Source organism: Neofelis nebulosa, chromosome 5, assembly GCF_028018385.1.
Source record: "Neofelis nebulosa isolate mNeoNeb1 chromosome 5, mNeoNeb1.pri, whole genome shotgun sequence".
Classification (NCBI taxonomy): Eukaryota; Metazoa; Chordata; class Mammalia; order Carnivora; family Felidae; genus Neofelis; species Neofelis nebulosa.
In genome coordinates, this window is record NC_080786.1 from 98,328,124 (window position 1) to 98,351,217 (window position 23,094).

The 23,094-nt window shown below is 37.1% G+C and overlaps 1 protein-coding gene across 43 annotated transcripts in view; it reads left to right on the top strand.

Moving 5' to 3' along the window:
- The window catches only part of ZBTB20 (zinc finger and BTB domain containing 20), a 777,866-nt gene that overhangs the window by 341,456 nt on the left and 413,316 nt on the right, over positions 1-23,094 (top strand). For 5 of the 43 annotated variants that reach the window (XM_058732435.1, XM_058732430.1, XM_058732428.1 and 2 more), the window contains one exon: positions 15,385-15,472. The exons of 32 other annotated variants lie outside the window; for them this stretch is intronic. The gene's annotated coding sequence lies outside the window, so the exon portion shown is untranslated. Of the gene's footprint in view, positions 1-2,112; positions 7,143-15,384; positions 15,473-18,173; positions 19,493-23,094 lie in introns of those variants that run through there. 6 more of the 43 variants (XM_058732454.1, XM_058732449.1, XM_058732460.1 and 3 more) reach the window with 3 other exon arrangements.

The window sequence follows — 23,094 nt, forward strand, 5'->3', positions numbered from 1 at the left end:
GTCTCTAGATGCCACTCGAACATTAAGTGATTTATTTATTTAAAGCATATTAATGACATTTCTCTTTGCCGTCAATCTTCTATTTTTCAATCTTCTTAAACAAAGTGTTCTGAACATGGTTTAATATTTACATCACGATTCCTCAATCATCATCATTGTATTAGTTCCCTAGGGCTGCTAAAGTAAAATACCACAAACTGGGTGTCTCAAACAACAGAACTGTATTGTGTCTGAGTCGTGGTGGCTGAAAGACCAAGATGAAGCTGTCAGCATGGTTGGTTCCTTCTGAGGGCTGGGAGAGAGAATCTGTCCGATGCCTCACACCGAACTTCTGATGGTTTGCTGGCAATCTTTGGTTTTCTTTGGTGTGTAGAAGCATCTCCCTGATTTCTGCCTTTATCTTCTTATAGTGTTCTCCCTTTGTGTGTGTCTATATCCAAATCCCCCCTTTTTATAAGGACATCAGTCATACTGAATTAGGAGACTACCCTTCTCCCATATGACCTCATCTTAACTAATTACATCTGTAATGACCCTGTTTCCAAATAAGTTCACATTCTAAGGTACTGGGGATTATAACTTCAACATAGCGATTTTGAAGGGACACAATTCAACCCATGACAGTTAGGAACATTATTTTTTGTGTGTCAAGTTCTATCACATTGATTTTTGAGAGACTCAATTATAAACATGTTTGCAAGGTGTACATAGCTCTCAGCTTTGGATACTTCATCCCTCCCCTCCTCTCTCTGTTTCCTCTTCATTCAGAGATACAGAGGGGCTATTGCTTACAGTTACCATTGTGCTTTCTTCTGGAAGTGTCCCATTTTCCCATTGAACATGAATGGAGAGTCCCAAGAATTGTTACTGTGTATTAAAGAATGTATTGGTTCTAAATTAAAGTCTCACTGATGTGTAAAGAGGAATTTGGGCAACAGTGTATATTTTATAACATCTTTTTAAGTTTTTCAAGGGCTCTATTTTCCTTTTCTGGGTTCTCTACCATGTTAAATGGAGACAGGCCTATAAGTGAATATGAGCTTGCTGGATAACTGAGGTATGAATGTATAATTTTCTCCTGATACATATTTAAACTAAAGAAATATAGCTGATAAGAGTACCTGAGGGGCTCAGTCGGTTAAGCGTCTGACTTTGGCTCAGCTCATGATCTCACAGTCTGTGAGTTTGAGCCCTGCGTCAGGCTCTCTGCTGACAACTCAGAGCCTGGAGCCTGCCTCAGATTCTGTGTCTCCCTCTCTGCCCTTCTCCTACTCATGTTCTATATCTCTCTCTCTCTCTCAAAAATAAATAAACATTAAAAAAATTTTTTTAATATATAGGTGATAAAAATATTGGAAGTTGAATTATTTTGACTACTAGTTGCCCAAGATTTTACCCACTACTGTAGGAGAATCCGAGTTCTCCTTAGAATCCTATAAGGTGTGAAATCTGACTAGAAGGAAATTATGCTTTTTTGTGATGTGTATGGGATCTATCCTACTGAGAATGTTCAATAAACCTGTTACTAGCACAGCATCGTGTTGAAATCAAACGCCGTGAGTGGGTAAGGAAATGTGCACATTCAGCTTTTAGCAGGTAGTCGTCCCGCACCCCCAGGTGCAGACCTACTGGGAGCAGCCCCTGGGGTCCCCAAGGTACTATGCCATTGAGCTACCCTCTACGGCAGGCTCCGGTTTTGGCAGGCATAGCAAGATCGGCTCTTTGATCCTTGGAGTGGGTCCTGCCACAGTGAGTGACTCTGTCTTACCCCTCCCTTTGGTCATCACTGCACCCACCTGGTACTGTAGGACAAAAAATGAGAGGTGGGAGGGGGTTGTAAGGGGACACTTCAGGAACACAGCTCTGCCAAGTAGGAAAAACTGCTTAAACAGTTCTGGTTCTCCAAGCACATGTATAACATTTCTGCCAACCCATCAGTGAATACATTTTATTTTCTATATCATTCACCAGTCTGCTAAAAATCGCTTTCCTTGATTCTGTTTTCTCATTCCTGGGGTCTTGGATCTACCATAAAATGTGACCACACAAAAGGATTCCTCCCTATCTTTTCATAGGCTTGTTTCATAAGTATCTGGAAACATTTACTTCATTGTATGCCTCAGTATTTTGAAATAAATTCTCTACTATATTTGAAAATCACTTTTAGTGGCTTGACGATATTGGTCAAAACATAGACATTGTATGAAATTTTTGCTGAAAGTTTTAATAGATTATGAGACCATTTCTCCATTTCAAGACACTGTTTGATGGACAATGTAAACATGACTACCCATTTTATAGCTGAAAAAGTAGAGACACTGAGGTGCTAAATATGTTGTTTAAGATTGTGCAGGGTGTTAAGTGTCTGCTGATTTGATACTGGTAGTATCATTCAGATATTATGAAATTTAGGGTTTTAGCTTATGCTCTATGGGATGATCAAAATATTGGATCCACATTGTCCTCTTAATGTCATTCAGGCAATATAGATAAGAGGACAGAAAATTGAGACATAGGAGGATATTAAATGGCTTTTAGCAAATCACATAGCAAGGTCACAGGAAAGCTGATAAGATCTCAGACTCCTTCACTCTGAACTAGCCATGACTAGTTTTCTGACAAGAAACATTTTTCTCCTTCAGGGAATCCCAATTTTCACATTTGTAAAGGTTGGAGATTTTCGTTGAGGAAGCAATGCCTCAAGGCACTAGAAACTTTTGAAAAACTTTAAGGTTTTTAACCTCAACTTAGTAAGCCAAATATATTGATCAACATTTAACAGTTTCAGGATGTTAGAATTCTAAAATTCTTTGTTTAGACAGAAATTTCAATTTGAAACTGAAAGTAAATCATCTTCCCCCTCCTTCATTATCTAATTGTCACTTTGTAAAACATTTAAGAATTCGGTATTTATATACATATGCAAAAATGTATACATTTGTAAAGTATTAAGTATATGGGATTTATTTGGGAAAAGTTTATACAAATAGCATCTACTTTGAAATGTTTCTGTAATAACTTCTGCTTGTCGTCATTTTCAACAAAAAGATTAAATTTCCCTTTATAAGGCCGAAGACTCAAGCAGTTAATAAAGAAGGAGGGAACCAAACAGGCCAAAATTCATTGTCATTGTTACCACTAAAGTCATTGTTACCAGTCTAGGGAAAGAGCACATGAAGTAATCTTCCATACTTTAACTCCCTATCAGTTAGGATTTCCAGCTGACAAATGAGCAGATTCTAGAAAGCTCTGGCTGCCCAGGTGAGTATGGTGCAGGCATTCCCTATGCTCACTAACTCATCTGCTAGTTTTCCCATACAAACCTGATCGCGGCCAGAGGCCATATGGTAAGGACCAATTACGCAAGATCTAGCAAGTCTTTTATCCCGAAGAAATACCCAAAGGAGGAACTTTACATACATTTTCAAGTAAATGAGACGAGCCTGTGTGAAGCCCCTCCAGTGACTCCTCCATGAAGAAATACCGCATTTCACCTAGAACCAGCTTTATATCACCATCAATAAATGTGTGTGGAACATAACAATAATATTTGCTCCAACAGTCAGAAACTGGAGATGACCGAACTTAATCAAGGTCCAAAAGAGAAGGAAGTATGTGGAGAGGGCATCAGAGTGCCTGGAGTTGGAGAACACTGGTTGTTGGCTGGTGGTTGGTTAAGTTAGCAACGTCGGGTTATCTGAAGAGAGCGTGTGATTGTGCTGAGGAGTGGCTTCCCCAGTGAATCCCAAAGGAGCTTTTCCATCTCCATTAAATAAGATGTAATATTTATTGTATTATTCACTTGGAAACGTAGGAATTTTTTTCTATTATTAACTGGTAAATTCCCATGTCTTCTATTTTGTGTGTCAGCTGTTTTCTTAAACACAACCATTTGGCTATATTATAAACATTCTCAAAGGATATTCTGCCAGATTACCAACTCCAATTTGCATTAGTTAAGACTTATTTACATTTATTGTCTAAGGCAGGCTTAGATAGTCCAGAAATAGTATGTCTAAGTTGTATCTGATAAGCTTTAACTTTGGATACTTAAAATGCCATGTATTGTACACCTTTTAGGACCTAGTTTCTATATGGTGCACCTTATGTACACCATGTCCTTTAATTTTCCCAAGACACCGTTTTAGAGATGAGAAAACGGAGCCCCAGACAACCTACTTCATTTGATGGAGGACACAAAGCTAGTAAGTGGCCAAGCTAGGATTAAAACGTAAGCCATTCTGACTTAAAGTCCTCTTCTCCTCTTTTAAAATCACTCACTCATTCTGCTTCTAAAAGTGGAGAAGTTTCTGCATTATCTTCTACAAGTCTATGGAGTTTTAACAAGGGAGAAGGGGGCTGTTGTGGCATATGGCTTTTGGTGCTAGTTTTTATCACCTAAAACATTCGAGCTTGTTGTCAGTTAATCTCTCAGTGCAGCCTACTAGCTTGTTGATACCCTGAACACTACTTTCCAGTCTTATTTTGTGAGACATGCCTCTCAGTAGTTACAGTTTAGTTTAATTCTCAAATTAACCTAAAACCACCTTAATTTTGCTAGAATAAAAATAATAACATAAACACATGTGTGACTATGTAACTATAAAGTAATGGAACTGATCTTCGGTGGGTATTAGTGACACTGGTCTCATATTTAGAATGAATCCACATAGTGCACATCCAGATTCGCTACCTGTGAGTTTCATAACCTGTTAAACGTAGATGGCACTAGGACCTACTTCATAATATCATTGTGAAGGTTAAATGAGATAATAATTCCAAAGTTCTAGGAGCTCAATAAATATCTATTGAATGGATGAATACATGGTATCAGTTCTTTAAACTGACTATGTGTTACTGATCTTTGGCAAATGCAGTATTCTGGCTACTGCCTCACATTTTGAATTTAATATAAAACAAAACGTTCAATGTCATTAAGAATCGTACACAATTTGCAGAAGCACTTATTGATTCTGAAAGAGCCTTTTTGGGGAGTTGGGAGTATCATTTCTTTTCCTCAAGATTTTTATCCTTAGTACAGTATGGCCTGCCTTTTGTGACTAGAGTTGTATGTGTGACCACCAAGTGGATATAGATTTTCCCCTCTCTTTAATAGTCATGTAGATATGATTTATCTTATGGTACAATGAAACCAGAAGCTGTCCAAGTATGTACAGTAAAAGAAGATAAATGGCCTGGACGAAACAAAAAGGCAGTGTGTGTCACGAATGCTTCCTACTTGTCTGACCCAACGGAAGCTCACTGAAAGTAACACATTAAAAGTAAGAAAGACATATATTGTCACCATTTGTCCCAGTCCTGGAGATGCTGCATACTTATCTGATGACGTCAAGATATTATAGTTTGCAGGAGGTTTTTTTCCTTTGTTAATTTATTTTTAAATCCTGAAATGTTTGCTGTTATGGATCTGAAATTACCATGCTTTAAATACCACAGTTTCTAACTGGTCATCTAATTCTAGTAAGAGTTTTAGAAAGGGTTCAAAGGTTTGCCTCTCCCTAGAATATTCTTCCTACCAGTGATATTCCCACTCTTCCATTAGGAATACTCCATATATTACTTCTAGGAGCTCTGTTTCCTACTTTTATGCATATTTGTATCACTGCTCTCGCTATATTGTATTATTCTATTTTCACATTAGCTATGTATTTTTTCTTTTAGAGTCTAGTGACTAAATTGTAAGTTTCTTGAAGACAAAGCCTGTGTTATTATTATTTTTTAATATCTAGATATACAGTATTACTACTTAGTTGTTCCTAGCATAAAGTAGGTGTTCAATAAATATGCATCCAATAAATTAATGAACTTGCAATGACACACATACACACACATTAGATTAGGGTCACGAATAAAATTTCCTATGTCTTTGCATGTTTTTCAACTGCTTATGAATGTTTTAACTTGCTTGTGAAGAGATTGATATGTTTCTGAGTGTTCTAGTCATGTTGGGGGAAATTTTCTAATCTTTGGGGGAAAAAAATTACCTTTCCATATTCTTTGCTTTTAGTCTGAGCGTCTCTTTTGCACATGGACTCAGGTGTGCTATCAAGTACTGATTACTTGATGGAACCACAGAGACAGTGTTACAAATCTTTTTTATTTGCATGCTGTTTGGTGGCTTTGTTCAAGCATATTATCTGTATGTGGGGGAAAAAAAAACAAGGGTTGTGTCAGTTCACTAGAAAAGTCTTACTTGCATAAAAAACTCTCAGCATTTAATACAGTGCTTGGCATATAGTTGGGATTCAATAAATGTGGAATGCATGAACAAATCAGCCATTATTATTCACTGTTTTGAGGATGAGGTATGAGATTTCTTTTAAAAAGACTAAGTGAAATGCCTAGTGTCAGACAGCAGAATAAGAGAGTATCTGACACTCGTAACTCTTACCTCTGTGTTTCTAGACTGTTACGCAGGCTCACTGAGAAGTGCCTTATATGTCTGATTTCTCAACTTCACCCTGCAGTAAACTTTTGCAATCTGGAGGCTAGAGACCTCTTTTGTAAATGTTGTCTGCCCGAAATGCATTGGCACCGAGGAGGCCTTAGCAGATAAAGTGGAGGAACATATGGCTCCCATCTGAATACAAATTGGTGGACATAACGTGGTAATTCAGCTGAGATGTCCTCTATATTGTAAACTGAAAGAGTATGATTAGAGGTGTTTATAAACGGCGTCTGAATTTCCCCCCCACACCCCTCCCCACCCCCTCTCACTGTAGTTTTATCGGCCTGAATCATAGCCATCTAGCGTCCCAGTCTCACTGTGTTATTTGTTAAAATGGCCAGCGTGAGGAATTATTAATTAAAGCTAACAAATCACCCTGACGAGCTGTGCCCTGGCATGGCTGAAGGTTGATTGGCGAAAGTGTTCTCCTTTGGAGAAAAGACTTTTTGTGCTCGTGACGCAGTCAGGGACGGATTATTGAATATGCAAGTTAGAAGAAAAATCACAGGACAAGCAAATTGAGTATTTACTGGCAAATAATTGCTCTCTTAAGCTGTGGCTCTCTTCCTAAATTCTTAACATTCCCGAGGGTTAGAAAGAAACACAGAAAAATGCATCGGTACAGAGTACATTTCAAAAAAAATACATAGACTGATGTTTCAGACTTGTGCAGGTAAGTGTGATTGTGTGTGCATGGAAAGTGAAAGAACAAGGGGAAGCAAGGGAGAGATGGGGGGAATTTTTAATCTGGTGGGCTCTTAACATCAATTTGTTGTTTATTGGAATACTGCTCGGTGTATTTCTAAGTTGACTGAGAATTTGGTTTCAGTGCTGCATTTACGGTGAAAGTTAGAGAAACGAGAGAGACTGTTTTCTTAGAGTTACTTTATGTCTTTATCAGCAGAAGGATATGTGTTAATATTTTGCCCCAATAATAGTTATAAACTTTGCTCCGGTATTTGTGGATACCTGTATAAAATTATCTCCTGAGTTAGGGCTCTTTAGTTATTCTCAACATTTAATTATGACCTGTTTTAACAGTGCCCCAAACATATTTGGATACAACGATTGCATTTATTTTTTGAAGTAAACTCAGTTGTGCATTTGCACCAGGCTAGTCCTTGTTCAGAATTTCGAAAGGGACATTACAGTTCTGGAATAGTTACTTAAACGTCAGGCTTCTGTAATAACAAAAGTGTCCTTATTATCAATTGTGTGCTCTTTTTATCTGAAATGTTGATCACGTTACTGAGTTTTGTAGACGTTGTGAAATAGGTGAGACTAGTTTAGAGGCTATTTCAAAACCAAATTTAAATGTATCAAAATACAAGTATAGAAATAAAGGCTCATTCCACGTATAAAATGTAGGCAGTAAGAAACAGAGATACTCTGCTAAGTATAGCTAGCTTATATGAAGAGCATTATCAAAATATGTATATCCACTGAGGGTAAATTCTATATTCTGTGAAAACCTAGAAAATTTGCTTTCATTGACAACAAGCTGTTTTTGAAATGAGAATAATTGGCTGGCGAAACAGCATTTTAGGGTTATAATAACTATGAATAACATGGATTTAAAACAAAGACATAAACATAATTTAAACTAAATTAACTAATTAATAATTGCAAAGTGCTTTAATGATACAACATCTACATGATAGTAATAATAGTGGGAATAATAATAAAAATGGAAAATCTGGCAATCACCCAGAAATTAGATCAGATGACTCAAAAAGTTTTAGAGAATGAGAAATTTAAAATATAAATATAAGAAACTTGTATTTTACCTTCTAATCTATTCCTTGAACCATGCAATATTGTGTTGGATTTTTCCTTACTATATCTTACTTTATTAAAAAGTATCGTTTGTCTTTGTATGTAAATAGAGCTCATAAAAAAGTTTAGAAAATGTGTATTTTTAAGGTTTAATTCCCACTGGATAACCTTCTGTCCTCATATTTCCTCCTTAAAGTTTCTTGTGACTATTTGAGGGCACAATTTGGTCCATTATTTTGGAATAGCAAAGGGGGCATTTAAAGCATATGTTCAGAGACTAAACCATCTGCCGGCTTTATTATGAATACCACAGAATTATGAGGACTTGGAAAGGCTCAAAAATTGAACCAGAGTTCTATGCAAGATTAAAAAAAATCTACAGTGCTTTGATTTTAAAAAGTGTTTTGCAGCCACTTACTTTTGCTAAGTATTTTCATGAGTCTTTTATGGGCGAATAATATCATTACACCCTTTTGATATGTACGGAATGCCTGGCAAAGTGTAGTCAAGTGACATGAATCTATGGGAAGGTAATGGTAATATTTTCTCTCTGATTTAACCCACTAAATTTAAGTGCCTTTTGGAATTTGGGGTTGACTTGTCAATAGTGAAACTCTCAGTGAATTGGAGAAACATAAAATGGTGACTGCTGGAACAAAAACGAAGTCCAGCTGCTAGCTTCTGGACTATCTACAAATGAGTTGCAAGAGACGTGCAGAGGGCACACTAAAGAGCACTTCTATAATCTAATTGTGATGTAATGAAAGTATGAATCAGCTATTGGTTGCCCATGCTGGGGGGAAGCCCCCTAAAATGAGCATAACTTGACATTATTCCAGGGTAGTACTATGTTTCTTTGGCATCTGGAAGGATATGAGATCTAGAAATTAATATAAGAACAGAAATCACATTGAAATCCCAAACATAATGGCATTGCAGCCCAGAGCCATCACATAAAGACAAATCAAGATGAGTATCATTGTTAAGGTGTGTAGTGCCCAGTAGGAGTACTTTTAACTTACCTGCATTTTACTAAAATCAGTCTGAGACTAGTAGCTAAATCATTATTATAAGAAATGCAGAAACCAACTTGACTTATTGGTGTTGAGATGACCTGTCAGTCCCTTTGCTTCATGAAAATTATCTAATTAAAGAAAATAATAATGGAGGTAAAGGACTAAGGTGTTTGGTTTGAAGATTCTAAATAAAATGTGTGTGTAAATACTATAAGTAGATTACATGTATACACACATATTATTACATGTATACGTATAAAATTTTGTAAAAGCAACATGTTTTCAAAATTGTGCACTTTGTTAAGCAGATTAAGCCTAGGACTTTTTATGTACAGTTAGTCTAAAGACTGAACACACATTTTTTAACACAGGTATAGTTGGCTTTCCGTTCTTGAGGGATGTCAGAATCAATGCTGTGGTGCTGAGAATACCTATATTGAAATTCATATGGATTTTCTCATAGAGATATTTTAATTTTATGCCTCCCTAAATTGCAATCCTACAAATAATCTAGTGAATCTCTTAGCCCAAAGACTACAAAATATTTCCATTATTTCAGGGGGCTGTTTTTTTTTTTTTTTAAATTTTGGGTGAGTTTGATATATATATACCTAGCACACGCACACACGCGCACACACACACACACACACACACACACACTTTTGGGTCCATTTCTGGGTTTTGTTTTGTTTTCTTCATTTCTTTCTGCCACCCTGTTCCCATGAGGGAATTAAAATGGCTGACAAAGGAAACGAAATAGACAGTACAGTGAAATCTATGAATTGGAAGTAGATAAGAACGATAAACAAGACAAAACCATAAACAAGGGCAAGGACATAAAAGTGGAATCAGGAGTGAAGTCACCGTAAAAATTACATTCAGGGAAGTGCTATACATTTGTCTTTAAACTTCCTTGCAGCCAAAACAAAGAGAAAACCATGACAGGTTTTCCAACATTCATAAGAATATAAAATAAATTCCCTCATTGATTGCTAGAGCTTGTAAAAAATGACCGACCCTGAGTTTTTAGAGAACTCACTGGTAAGACAACTCCCCTTGAAAACAATTATAGGCTGTGGAGACCTAAATGCCAGGACAGAAGCAGAAGCCATACCTTCCCTGGGACATGTGTGGAGAAGTAGACGAATCTCCTTTCAATCCTAGAGGATGAGTTTCTAGGGTAGAAAAAAAGCTATGATTAGTGCAATGATGTTGGCAAGACTAAGATCTTATGGCAAATTGGGAGTTAAGGGGGGAATTTTGAAAATTATTTCATATAAATGTTCATGTATTTTTTATTAGTAAACCAAAGATTTGGAAGGCACCAGCATTTATAATAGCAATTAAAACACATGTTATCAAATAAACCTCTTGAATCAACATTGCTTCCCTAAGTTGGTCATGAAACGCTGCTGCCCTGCTGACATTCTTCCCCTTTTACTTTAAGCTCACTGCCAATCTTTGTCAAGTTTTCAGAGGAAACTCTTCTAGCTTACAATGTAATGTTTCTTGCCCTTGCATCCTCCCCTGGTTCATTTTCAAAAGTCTTCGCAAACCGCCTGGTCTTTTCACAGGTAAATTTGATGGTTAAGTCACATTGAATAGGCTAGTCTTTTCTCCATATTGAAAAGGTGAAGCATAAGGATTTTTTTTCACAGTATCTTTGTAACTCAACCCACAGTAATAGTCCAAGGACCGCCTGTATCAGAATTTGCTAGGCTGCTTGTCAAAATGAAGATTCCTAGATTCCTGGGCCTCATTACAGAATTTCTGAATTAGAAGCTCTGAGGAGGGAGTCCAGAGATCTATAATTTAGAAAGCTACCCAGCTTAGCTATGCACACTCAGTTTGTAAACCAGTGTTTCGAGATTTTGACTGTAAAATTTCTGGTATATGAGCATAAAATGGGAGGATTTCCATACCACAGTTTATGAGAGTTTATTATATTAACACTAAACTAAAACACTAATGCATGTTCAATTTAATAAGTGATGATTACCTGCTAATAAAATTGGAAAGATCAAGCTTAGAAAAACTCTGCATTTTTTGAACCCTTTAAGCCATATCTCAGAGTTGTATAAAACATTATTTAATTTTTTTAGCTACCATTTGTTGAAAACTACTATATGGTAAGTCATATGTTGTATCTCTGGATACTAGACATACAAAGATGTATAGGAACTGGAAAGTCTGTTATCTGCAAAAACTCATAATCTAGGGTAATTTATTATCACTAGAATATTTTCTTCTCCATACTAGGGTGAGTATGAATTGCCACAGAATCTCCTCTTGAGCAAAACTCAAGATTTACATTGTATCATATCAGTATAAGTATACATTTGCTGGCAGCAATTTCATATAGAAGAATCCTGCTACAATTTGGAAACTGCAAAACATAAGTGACTTATAGGGTCCACCATCTTCCCTGTCAGCAGAGATTGTATCCCCCAGGAGTGAGATGGAAGGTATCACTGGGACCTTCTAATTCCATTTCTCCCATCGCCACTCAGTGATTTGTTACCACTATACTCTTTGAGAGGAGGGAAGAAATACGTTAGTGAGTGTACCTGACAATATGAGGACTTCTGTGTCTCTTTCCATTGCCCCTCTCGGGGCTCAGCTGATGGGTAGGAAATACTGGAGTCTATATGGCAGCAGCCTCTCTAGTTGGTAGGCAGGGCAAATTATGGAGGGTCTCAAGCTGCTCTCACCTAGTACTCTTCCCCCAAGTCTCAGAATTGGGTATCAGTAGGCTAGCAGGGACATATTGTCCATGAAGAAATTGGGTAGTTGGGTCTGAGGAACAGGATGAGAGTTTGCAATCTCATTGCTGATTCATGTTTTTCTGGAAGAGTACTGAAAACACCCGCCCCTTTTATTATTTCCAGAACAATATGAGAAATATTGTGAGAACTTCTGTATCGTTTTTTCTTCTTTTTTTAAAAACACACACTGAATATTTAGCTCATGTTCTCTCCTAACAACCAGAGATATAGTGGTGAATAAAATAAAGTTTACACCTTCATGAACTTTATATTAGGGTATGTAGGATATTAGTGATAGAAAGTAAAATTGCTAAATGTAAAATGTAGAGTAATATAAATATGAAAAAATATGCTTCATTTTTGAGACTTTGCCTACTGCATTTGCCATGACTTTCAATTATATTCATGATATTTCATAATGTGTTTGTATGAATCTGTGTGTGAATCTATCTGTTGACCTACCTACCTATCTACCTACCATCTACCTTAATGCATTTATAAACTTTATAAACAGAGAAGACAATTCAGCATACTCCTAGTTCTGGGAAGCTTTTTCTTAGGGAGACCGGTACATAATGTAAAGGGAGAAAGCAAGGACCAAAAAGTGTGCAGTCAACCACAAGATCTTTTTTTTTTTTTCATTTTCTTTTTCTTTTTTTTTTTTTTTTTGCTTGTTCATGGTGTGTGTGTGTGTGTGTGTGTGTGTTTGCGTGTGTGTATATGTGTTCTGTGTTGTCTGTTTGTTTTTAATGAACTGAATGCAAGTCACCCTAGATGCCCAGGGGTCTAAATTAAGGTAAATAAGTTCTGGGGTCAGTCTTCACAGGACTAACGGTAGAAAAGACAGTTAGCAGTAGTATGTAGCTTTGATAAGGTTCTATGGACGACAGAGTAAGGAGTACTGTCCTAGAATAGATCAGAGTAGAGCAACAGGAAAGGTTTCCCAGAGGGAGTCATGTTTTAACTGAGACTAACAATCTAACAGTAAAACAAAACAAAAAGAATTTTTTAAAGTAAAGCTCTAATTTTTCACTTGATCACCTAAGTAACATATGCCCTTGGTGAAAATATTTTAGACAATTGGACAACATATTTTTTTTTAAAGAAGGTGGGAAGGGAAATCACCTATTAACTCCGCACCTAGAGAAACCATTGTTAACAATCAGCAGATACTTTTTTGAACATGTATTATGTTCTAGGGTTATGCCAACCGGCCACTGTCGTCTCAGAAGGGAGCATTTTAATTAGCAGGCAGTACGAATAGCAGCAACTCAAATTGTAACTCCTGTTCGCTGTCTTCAGATTTGGGCTTATAAACCACCTGGATTCCGTTCTCGTTGATGTAGATAGACTGGCACAAATGCAGAATTCTCCTGCACACATAACAGAGCACCTGCCCTAACCCCTACCTAATGTAGTTGTGAGAGTCAGACTCACTAGGTTCAAATTTTGGCTCTGTTTCTCCATCTGTGTGGTCCTGTGCAAGTTACTTGACCTCTCTGTGTCTCAGTGTTTTTCTCTGTTGAATTGGATTATCAACAGTATATACTTAATGACTTTGTGAGATATTTTCAGAACTGAATAAGATAGTGTGTGTAAAGTGTTAATCACAGTACTTGGCACATAGTAGAGTATTCAACAAATGCTATTATTGTTATGATGCTGATTATTATTATTATTATTATTACTATTACAGTTATTTTCATTATCAAGAAAAGTTGCCAAAAATATATTTTGTCCAGTGCAACTCCATTATCACTACTGACAAAACAACTCAAAACACATTTCCTACTGGGGGGGGGGGGGTAGGTCAGAGATATCATCTTTGCGACACACATTAAGAATCTGGGTTTATAGCTGAAAATTATAATATAATTTAGCTCAGTAGATAAATGACATTATGCAGACTAATTTTCTGTTTCTAGGTAGAAATGATGTTTAAATCTGCCTTAAATGACCTTCATGTTACAGATTTTGTTTCAACAATTTGTGACTAACTAGTTTGTTTTATTAAAAGGAACTTTTAAGTCCAAAGCTCATGTTTTTCACACAGTGCTACATTTCTTTATACCATCAGTGGCTGAAAAAGATGAGAAAGACAATTTTAGCTAAAGAGGCATCTTCAGGAAGGAGAAGATTCTGCACTGTAGATCTGCATTTTAACATGATAGTGAACAAAGACATCTAGCCTACCATGCACCACATAGTAGGCGCTTAAAGAATTGTTTAAATTGAATTACATTTTATAAGAAAAGGCATGTGCACATCAGTGTAGATGTTCTGTGGAAATGCAAAAAAGATTTTAAGAGAATGACGACACAAGGGAATAACAATGTATTAGAAAAAAGCAGTTGTATGCAATCTTGACAACACTTTATGGTAACTTTCTAAAACTGTAGGCCTGCCTCTGTATGAAAGGAAGACGTACATAGTGAAAAAGAATGCAGGTTCCATACTTGCGCAGCCATGTTTTTGGTCATCACCTCTACCATTCAAACTGCATGCTGTTGATGTGCTGTTTCTTGGGTCTAAGGCCTCAAGTGGAAAATGGAGCAATAGTGGGCTCATTCCATGGTATGGGTGTATAGTGCCTACAAGTGCTCTTGGAACATAATGGGTAACTCAGTAAATGATATCCACTAGTGACAGCAATGACAACAAGAAAACATAACAGTCCTGGGTACAATGAATATAATTCATCATATAATAAATTTATAAATCATATGTGCTAATATAAAAATACTAATACTTACAATTGTTTTGCTTAATGTTTGACACACAGTAGGAACTCTGCGTAAACTTTACCTTTTCAAATGCAAAAACATTTGCATTTTTCAAATGCAAAATTTGCTTTAGCTCTTCTAGTGAAATGAAAATAGAATTCAAAAATCTAAAACTAACTTTATCTTTTGAAAAAAAAAATGACAATAAAAGCAAAAGCCACCAAAGGATTTGTTACTAAAATAGTCAAATAATTTAGACTTGATGCAAATAAAGAGCAGGGATAACACTGCTTCAAATAGGAGAAAAAGTGAATTAACTTGAGAAACTCTTGGGTGACCCCTAATTTGAATAGTATTAATTGGAAGTATTTTAAAGATCAAAAGGCTATTATTGCTAGTTGCAGTGGTAGCTACATATGGAAAATGGCTGCAGAGATTCACAATACAAAAATAGTTCATTGCTAAATTCGAAATTCTGTTAATGTCACAAACAGTGGGATGTGAAACACAAATGAATTGTGATGACAGTTGAGTCCCAAGCTGCCTATTTTTTTCCCTCCGAGCTGCCCATATTTGGTTTTATATTTTCCTCAGTCCTGATTTAACCCATCAATATTTGTATTTTCTGAAGCTAGCACCACCTTGGAACATCCACTTAAGGATTTTACTCCTAACTGCTTCTCAGTTCCTAGAATTTTGCTCTCACTGCTTTTCTTCCCACAGGTATGTATCCTTGAGCCTTTCCCTCTCACCTCAGAGTCAGAGTTTCCATCACTTTTTAACTTACAGTCTTCTGGGACTCAATATTGCTCTTTCCTCCTCCATTCCTTGCAAGTGTTTAGAGTGTCATGCCATCCTTCTTCATCTGCAGGGCAGATTTCTAATCCACGTTGCTTTGACTTGGGGGGGCACTTCCTGTCATCCTGATCAGCTGCAGTCATTTCCTGCCATAGTTTTTAAAAAACCTGGTTTTCTAAACGTCTCTCTTACCTTTTGCGCTTGATGGTCTCTATGATCCTAGATTTGGGGGGACAAGACTAGATACACTATTTTATGAACTGAATAAAGCCCCCTTTTAAATGCAACAATTCTATGTAACTCTAAGTTGTCTTGGCTTTGGGGAAATGTCATTTAAGAATCTCTGAAGAGTATTGTTAAAATGACCAAATTATTTCGTCTTGATGGATTTTGTAGCGTGGATACCAGATGTACCTCACAGAGCAATAGTGTGCCTAAATATGTTTTATCTGGATTTACTGCAGGCAGTGATTCAGCTGCCTTTTATTGAGTGACCTCTCTACACCAAGCATTTTACTTTTAATTTTTAAAACAATCCTCTGAGATAGGTACCATTATCTTTACTTAATAGGTAAGAAAACTTTGACCTAGAGAGGTTAAATGACTTACTAAAGGGTGGAAATAGGATACAAACTCAAGGTTCTAAGACTCTGAAATCCATCCTTTCTCCATTACCAAATGTTTGTGCCTGGTTTTATGTTTACCTTGTTGGTAGTGGGAGAGAAGGTTATCGTATAATTTAATTGGGGGCATGACCAATTTCATCAAAGCAAACAAAGTGGCGATGAGATTTTACTGTGTTATCATTTTAATAGAAATATGAACCCCAAGATATGGGTTCACTGGATCTCCAGAAGGGTGAGGCACATGAATCCAGGCAGCTTTCTGGAGTGCTTCCTTTGGCTTTAGGAGACAAGTTATTACTAGCTCTGAAGAAACCGGAGCTTAAAATGGGTGGTGCATAGACCAAGGGTTTTTGACTTCTGGTGAAAAGCCTTCTGTGACTTGTCCTAGTCTTTTTTGCTAAAATTAAAATCTGTTGGTTATTGTCAACAATTGTATTCCATAGACCTTTTTCCCACCAACTTTCTGGAAGGATTAGTAGTAGTAGTACCATAATGTTTAGCATTTTTTTAAAGCAAACACTTCATACATTTTTAATCCATTCATTGTCAATCTATATATTTCTCTTTTGAGCATTAATACCACTTTTAGATGCCTCTTTACAGTTTACAGTTTGGAAAATACATACCAAAAAAAAAAAGGCACATTGCTTTTTCCATAGAGTCAATGAAAATAGAGATAATTTAGCCACAGTTTCTGCATACAGTAAAGACTTGGTAGGACTCCCTTTCAGATTGAGAATCTTTATTTTTCAGGGTAATACTTAGGCCTGATTTTCTAATTTGCCCTTGTGCAGTTGGACCATGAGGTGCCAGTTTGCACTCTGAGCCCTGAGACATTGCTTTGAGTAAGGACTTGGGGGTTAGCATAGATTGGCTTAGTGTATTATTGTACTACAACCACTTACTTCATTTGGGTCAGTTCTTCTAAGAGGAGCTCCTGAAATTTCCCCAGAATTTGGAGTGAAATTTTAGCTAAAATAATTAATAATAATAATAATAATAATAATAGAAAGAAAGAGAGAAAGAAAGAAAGAAAGAAAGAAAGAAAGAAAGAAAGAAAGAGAGAAAAGAAAAGAAAAGAAAAGAAAAGAAAAGAAAAGAAAAGAAAAGAAAAGAAAAGAAAAAAGAATAGCAAAAACCTTGGAATCATCTTTCTTCAGATATGTCCCTGAAAAGAAAAATAGGAAAACTTTATTGTCCAATGCCAAGTTTTGGATTGCACAGTATGAGGTTTTTCCCAGGCTGCGTCTCTCATGTTTGCCTCTCCTCCAGTCACAGCAAACGTTTCAATGTCCTTCTCTCAAACTTGAGCCATTGCCAATTTTGGTATGTGTCTTCACCATGTTTTATTACTCTAAATTTGAAATGAGGTAGGTATTTCATTCTTTCACTTTTTGAAGATTCAGCAAGGTATATTATGCATTGATCAATAATCACTGTCAAACTTGGCCCCAAATCTTGTTTTTAAACAAATATTGTCATTTTATATGAAGCTGAATACCTTTGCCTATTTTCACCCTTTCTCTTGGTCTCCAAATTCTTCAACTTTTATTCTTCTCTGGAGAGCATTGAGTCCTGGAAATACAAGTGAAAATTAACTGTTTTAGAAGATTAGCATAGGAAAGTGCTGTTTTTTGCTGTATTCAAAATGGACTTCCTTTCATGCTGTTTGCATAGATATTACATAGATATAAGGCATATTCACAGATAGTATTAAAAACATGGAGGAAAATTCCTCATATAGATATCTTTCCCACAATGAATTTTTTTTTTTTTTTTTTTTTTAATTTATTTTTGGGACAGAGAGAGACAGAGCATGAACGGGGGAGGGGCAGAGAGAGGGAGACACAGAATTGGAAACAGGCTCCAGGCTCCGAGCTGTCAGCACAGAGCCCGACGCGGGGCTCGAACTCACGGACCGCGAGATCGTGACCTGGCTGAAGTCGGCCGCTTAACCAACTGCGCCACCCAGGCGCCCCTCCCACAATGAATTTTTTAAAGTATTTATTTATTTTGGGAGAGAGAGCCAGGGAATGGCAGAGAGAGAGAGAGAGAGAGAGAGAGAGAGAGAGAGAGAGAATCCCAAACAGGCTCTGCACTGTCAGCACAGAGCCCAAGGTGGAGCTTGAACTCTCAAAATGCTAGATCATGACCTGAGCCAAAATCGAGAGTTGGATGCTTAACCGATTGAACCACACAGACCCCTCCCTCCCACCCCACTCCATAACAAATTTTGAGCACGAGAAAATATCTTTCCAACAGCGAGATATCATGTTGTGCTTGGTAAACTTTAACATTTGCATCCCTTGGTGTTCATCTTTATGAAAAATACTGAAGACTTATGACCTCTTTTTCCTTTTAGCTGCACAGACTCAATGTAATATATTTTGAATATAGATTCAATATGGTTATAATCCCAATCATACCACATTTAAAAGCAAAGTTCTAGACTGTGTTTCTTTGCCAGCATGACTCCTCAAAGAAAACGAAACCAGCCCTAACAAAACTGTCCTTAAAACAGAGTAAAATGGGGCTCGCAAGAGCTGTTTTGAAAAATGGTTTGAACAGTGACTAACAACCAATTTTTCAAACACGGTTGCAGCCATTTCAAGCTGTAGAGTGGACAGTCCATGGGGGAAAATCAATAAGGGGAAAAGATTTCTGTCACAGAAAAAAAAAAGAAAACTAAAAATACCATTAAGATCAATTCCTTCTCTATGCGTCTATTATTGCATTCCACTAAAAGGTGCTGAAAAAAAATCAACCAAGTTCTACTAAAATAAAGTGTCCAGACAAGCAAGTCTGTAAATAATTAAAAGAATAAACTAAAGTAGAAAAAAGGGAATGGGGGTGGGTAGGGAGATCAAGTAATTAAAATGTTAAGTGTACTAAAAGCAGAAAACTCAGGGAGAGAAAGAACTTGTTCTTCAAAAGAAGATAATTTCCATCCTTCACCAGTAGTACAGAATTGATAGTCTGATAATAGAAGCCCTTTCGGTTGCATTGGTGGGAAGAACCCTGTCTTCAGAAAGGTTTCACGAGGTATTCAGTTGCCCAGGGCAATCTGATCAGAGTGTCCTTGTTTCTAGAATTGAGTAAAACAAATCAGGATGAACAACATATGGTTTAATAGTTAACTTTTAGAACAAGGGACAGGAAGATGCTTTTATGCCACGGTCCCAGCGTTCGTTCCAATCTCATTACTAAGGTCTGTTCTGAGAGCATTTACAGCTTTCCGGAGAGTCTGACTTGGGCTGAATCTTGAAGATAGAAATATAACCTTAACGACCTCCTTGTCCTGGAGTCTCCCTTAATACAGGTGAATCTTTGTGATAAAACATGCTCTAGGATCCCAAGTATTTGTATTAATATCATTGTTAATAATATTATTACTCCTTTCTTATGTTGGTAATGATCTCTCCGTTTTCCTATTCTAGAAATAAGTGAAAGTTTTGTGAATATGCAGAGTTGCTTTCTCTTTCTCTGAGAAAGTTTATGTGTCTTCTTCCAAGTTGGAAATTTGAGATATTTTGAAATATAGCTGTATGTGCAAGTCCAATCCTGCTTTTTAAGACCAGAGGCAGGAAAGATTTTAGAAACAATCTTTTATTTGACAAAGAAAGAGGACAAAGGAAGGGAGAGAATTGTGTACTTTGGCTGATTCAGTTTTCAGTGCTCGGTATTATTTGGCTAGTGGTCTTTTTATCAAGGTCTCTGTTTTCTCAGAATCCGGATCAGACTCTTGCCCTATGTCTAAAAGAATCTCCCCAACTCTTAGTATCTTCTCTGTGTCTTCAAAAGTAAAGTGATCACGGACTAGGATTTAGTATACCTAATGAATGGGCCATGGATTATGAACAAGTACGAAGGGAAAATAACATCAAAATCGAAGGCAGTTCATTAGAAGCACTGAGAGGTCAGGGAACTGTTGGAAAAATCTGGTATGGAGTTGCTGTTAGTGTTATAGCTAAACTCAAGAGCAATAACAACAAAGAAAACCCCCTCTCCCCAATTCCATTTAAAAAAAACCACCATCATAAAAACAGCCCCGGAAAGAGACAGCACATATCTGTATTTTTGGTGTCTGACCATATATCTTCATTGTAGCTCTTCTGCCACACATTAACAGTCACTCATCCCTTGTGTTTCTCAAAGATCACCTTTGTGCAAGTCTCCAAAGCTGTTCTACCAGTGTTACTATTTCTTCTTCATCCTCTTCTTTTATTTGAGCTCTTTTTTTTTTTTCCCCTGTGTGCAAAGAGGCTCTTTCTCTAGTCTCTTTGAACACATTTCCCATTTCATTAGGACAGATGGGTGTTTCTATATGATGTCTTTTAAAGTGATAAGATGGCAAGAATAGATTTTGAACAATATTTTACCAGTGTTATGGAAAAATTAGCAACTGTATATTCTATATACACACACAGAAGCTGCATAAAATGCAAATTCTATTCATGTCTGATCTCTTCTGCATTTATATAGTGACTATTGCTATGGCATCTAGGCACTTTATGTTATTTCCTCTTATTATTATTTACCACCTGATCATTGCAAAGTGCTTTTTACAATCAGAGAATTTCATTAACAGCCCATTCCCTGTCTTTGTTTTTCTGCACCCTTGCATGTAAAAGTATCAAGCATCTTAGTAGCTATATCAGATAAATTACAGCAAAAAAAAAAAAAAAAAAAAATAGAGTGCTTCTGACAGAAGCATGGGGAAGAAAACCATTCCAAAGCATCTCCTAAAATCCAGTTTATGATATATCTTATCCAAATAATAATATTACAGAAACAATTATAGAAACATTAGAGATTGAGCCCAACCACTAGATATGCACTTTTATTTATCATGGTTTCCACCGTTGCAGTAATCAGAATTATGAGGTGAGCAAGGGGAGTATTGTCTGCACTTCACACAAAGAGTGGTCTGGGCAATTGCCCTTTCTCACTATAGAAAGCTTGGGACTTCTTACTGCTTCCAGAGCTACCTTTAGCCCCTAATTATAGAAGTCAATCCATTTTAAAATTTGAAAAGGCACTGTTAAAATTTTTTTAAGCTAAGAAGATAGAGATTTGTTTATAAAAAGGTTCATTGTGATTATAGATGAAAGTGCGTGGTTGGTACCTTAACAGTTTGATTGAATTAAAATCAAGTTCACTCTGGGGTTTCCTTCTCAGTTCTACAACTTGCTTTCTCTTTGACTCCAAGCTAATTGCATAACCTCTGGTTGACTTGTGCCTCGTCTACACACTCAAAGTGAAATTCAGAATTGAGGTTATTAATCTAACTAATGTAGACTATAACATTATTTCTCTAAATATTTCTGCAAGAGAATTTGAGAATTCTGACTTAAGCAGACAGTAATGAAAAGTAACAATTTTATGTACAAGTTCCTCTTATCCTTAGGCAACAACCCTATGGAAGTAGATGTGTCAGAGTCACTTGGAGGGCTTGTTAAAACACAGACTGCTGGACCCCCCACCCCACCCCACCCCACCCCACCCCACGCCCCGCAGAGTTTCTGATTCCGAGTCTAGGGTAGGGACTGATGATTTGCATTTCTTTTTTAATTTTTTTTTCAACTTTTTTTGTTTTTTGTTTTTTTTATTTTTTATTTTTGGGACAGAGAGAGACAGAGCATGAACGGGGGAGGGGCAGAGAGAGAGGGAGACACAGAATCGGAAACAGGCTCCAGGCTCCCAGCCATCAGCCCAGAGCCTGACGCGGGGCTCGAACTCAGGGACCGCGAGATCGTGACCTGGCTGAAGTCGGACGCTTAACCGACTGCGCCACCCAGGCGCCCCGTGATGATTTGCATTTGTAACAAGTTCCCAGGTGATGCTGGTGGGAACCACACTTATAAAATCACTACACTAAGGGAGATGTAGCTTAAGTACAGAAAAGGAAACCGAGGCCCAGTGATCTAAGTCATGGCAGTAAAGTGGCAGAATGCAGTCAAAAACCTGGGACTTTTGACTTGAAATCTTACTGTCTTTCCACTGCACACATTTTTCTTTAGTTCTACTGCTTTTATGTTTTGAATGACTTTCAGTTGCCTTGAGATCCTCAGTGAAATAGCTTTGTAAAGGAGTGGTAATTGGATCTTTCCCCCCTTGGATCTAGTAGCTATTCTTATTGGATTTGTGAAAAGAGAAGAAGGGGCCATTCCAAAATTTAGTGACTTGCTTTGGTATGAAGGGCTTTTAAGGCCAGCCTTATACTTCCCTTTTGGGGATAAGAGCAATAAACTTGACTCTTCTTTGTGTTCATTCATCATAGCCCATAGATAGATGTGAACGGGTTCTTTTTGGTGGACTTGTGACCATATTCTGCTGTGACAGTGCTTTGTAAAACTTTCCACATGTATATTACTTCTTCATGTAGTCATGATGGATGAATTTGGTGAGGAATACATGTTGGGGAAGGGGAGAAGCCACTGCAAAGAGGTTGAGGACCCTGTTTCTAGTGCTACCTCACTCTGGCATGGGTCTGCTGATCTTCACAGAGGGCAGGACAGCATAGTGCCATGGTTCACAATCCAGGCTGTGGGTCACAGTCACCCAGGGGAGCTTTGAAACAGACACCCATGTCTGGGCCCCATGTGCAAGAACTTCGGATTAACTGTTCTGGGGGTAGGGTCTGAGCATCCGAAGTTTTTAAAAGTTTTCCAGATGTTTCTAATGTGTTATCTGGGTTAAAAACTACAGGCCTAGCACTTAAAGAGCCTGGATTTTGAAATTAGATCTGAATCCCTTTCTTGGTGCTTCTACTCAGTTACGGTGCAAACTTGAACAAGTTACTTAATCTCTGTCAGTTTTAGTTTTCTCATCTGTCAAATGCAAATAATAACACTAGCCTTGTAAGATATTTGTGAGAATTAAATGAGATGATGCACTTAAATGTTTAACATAGTTCCTGGC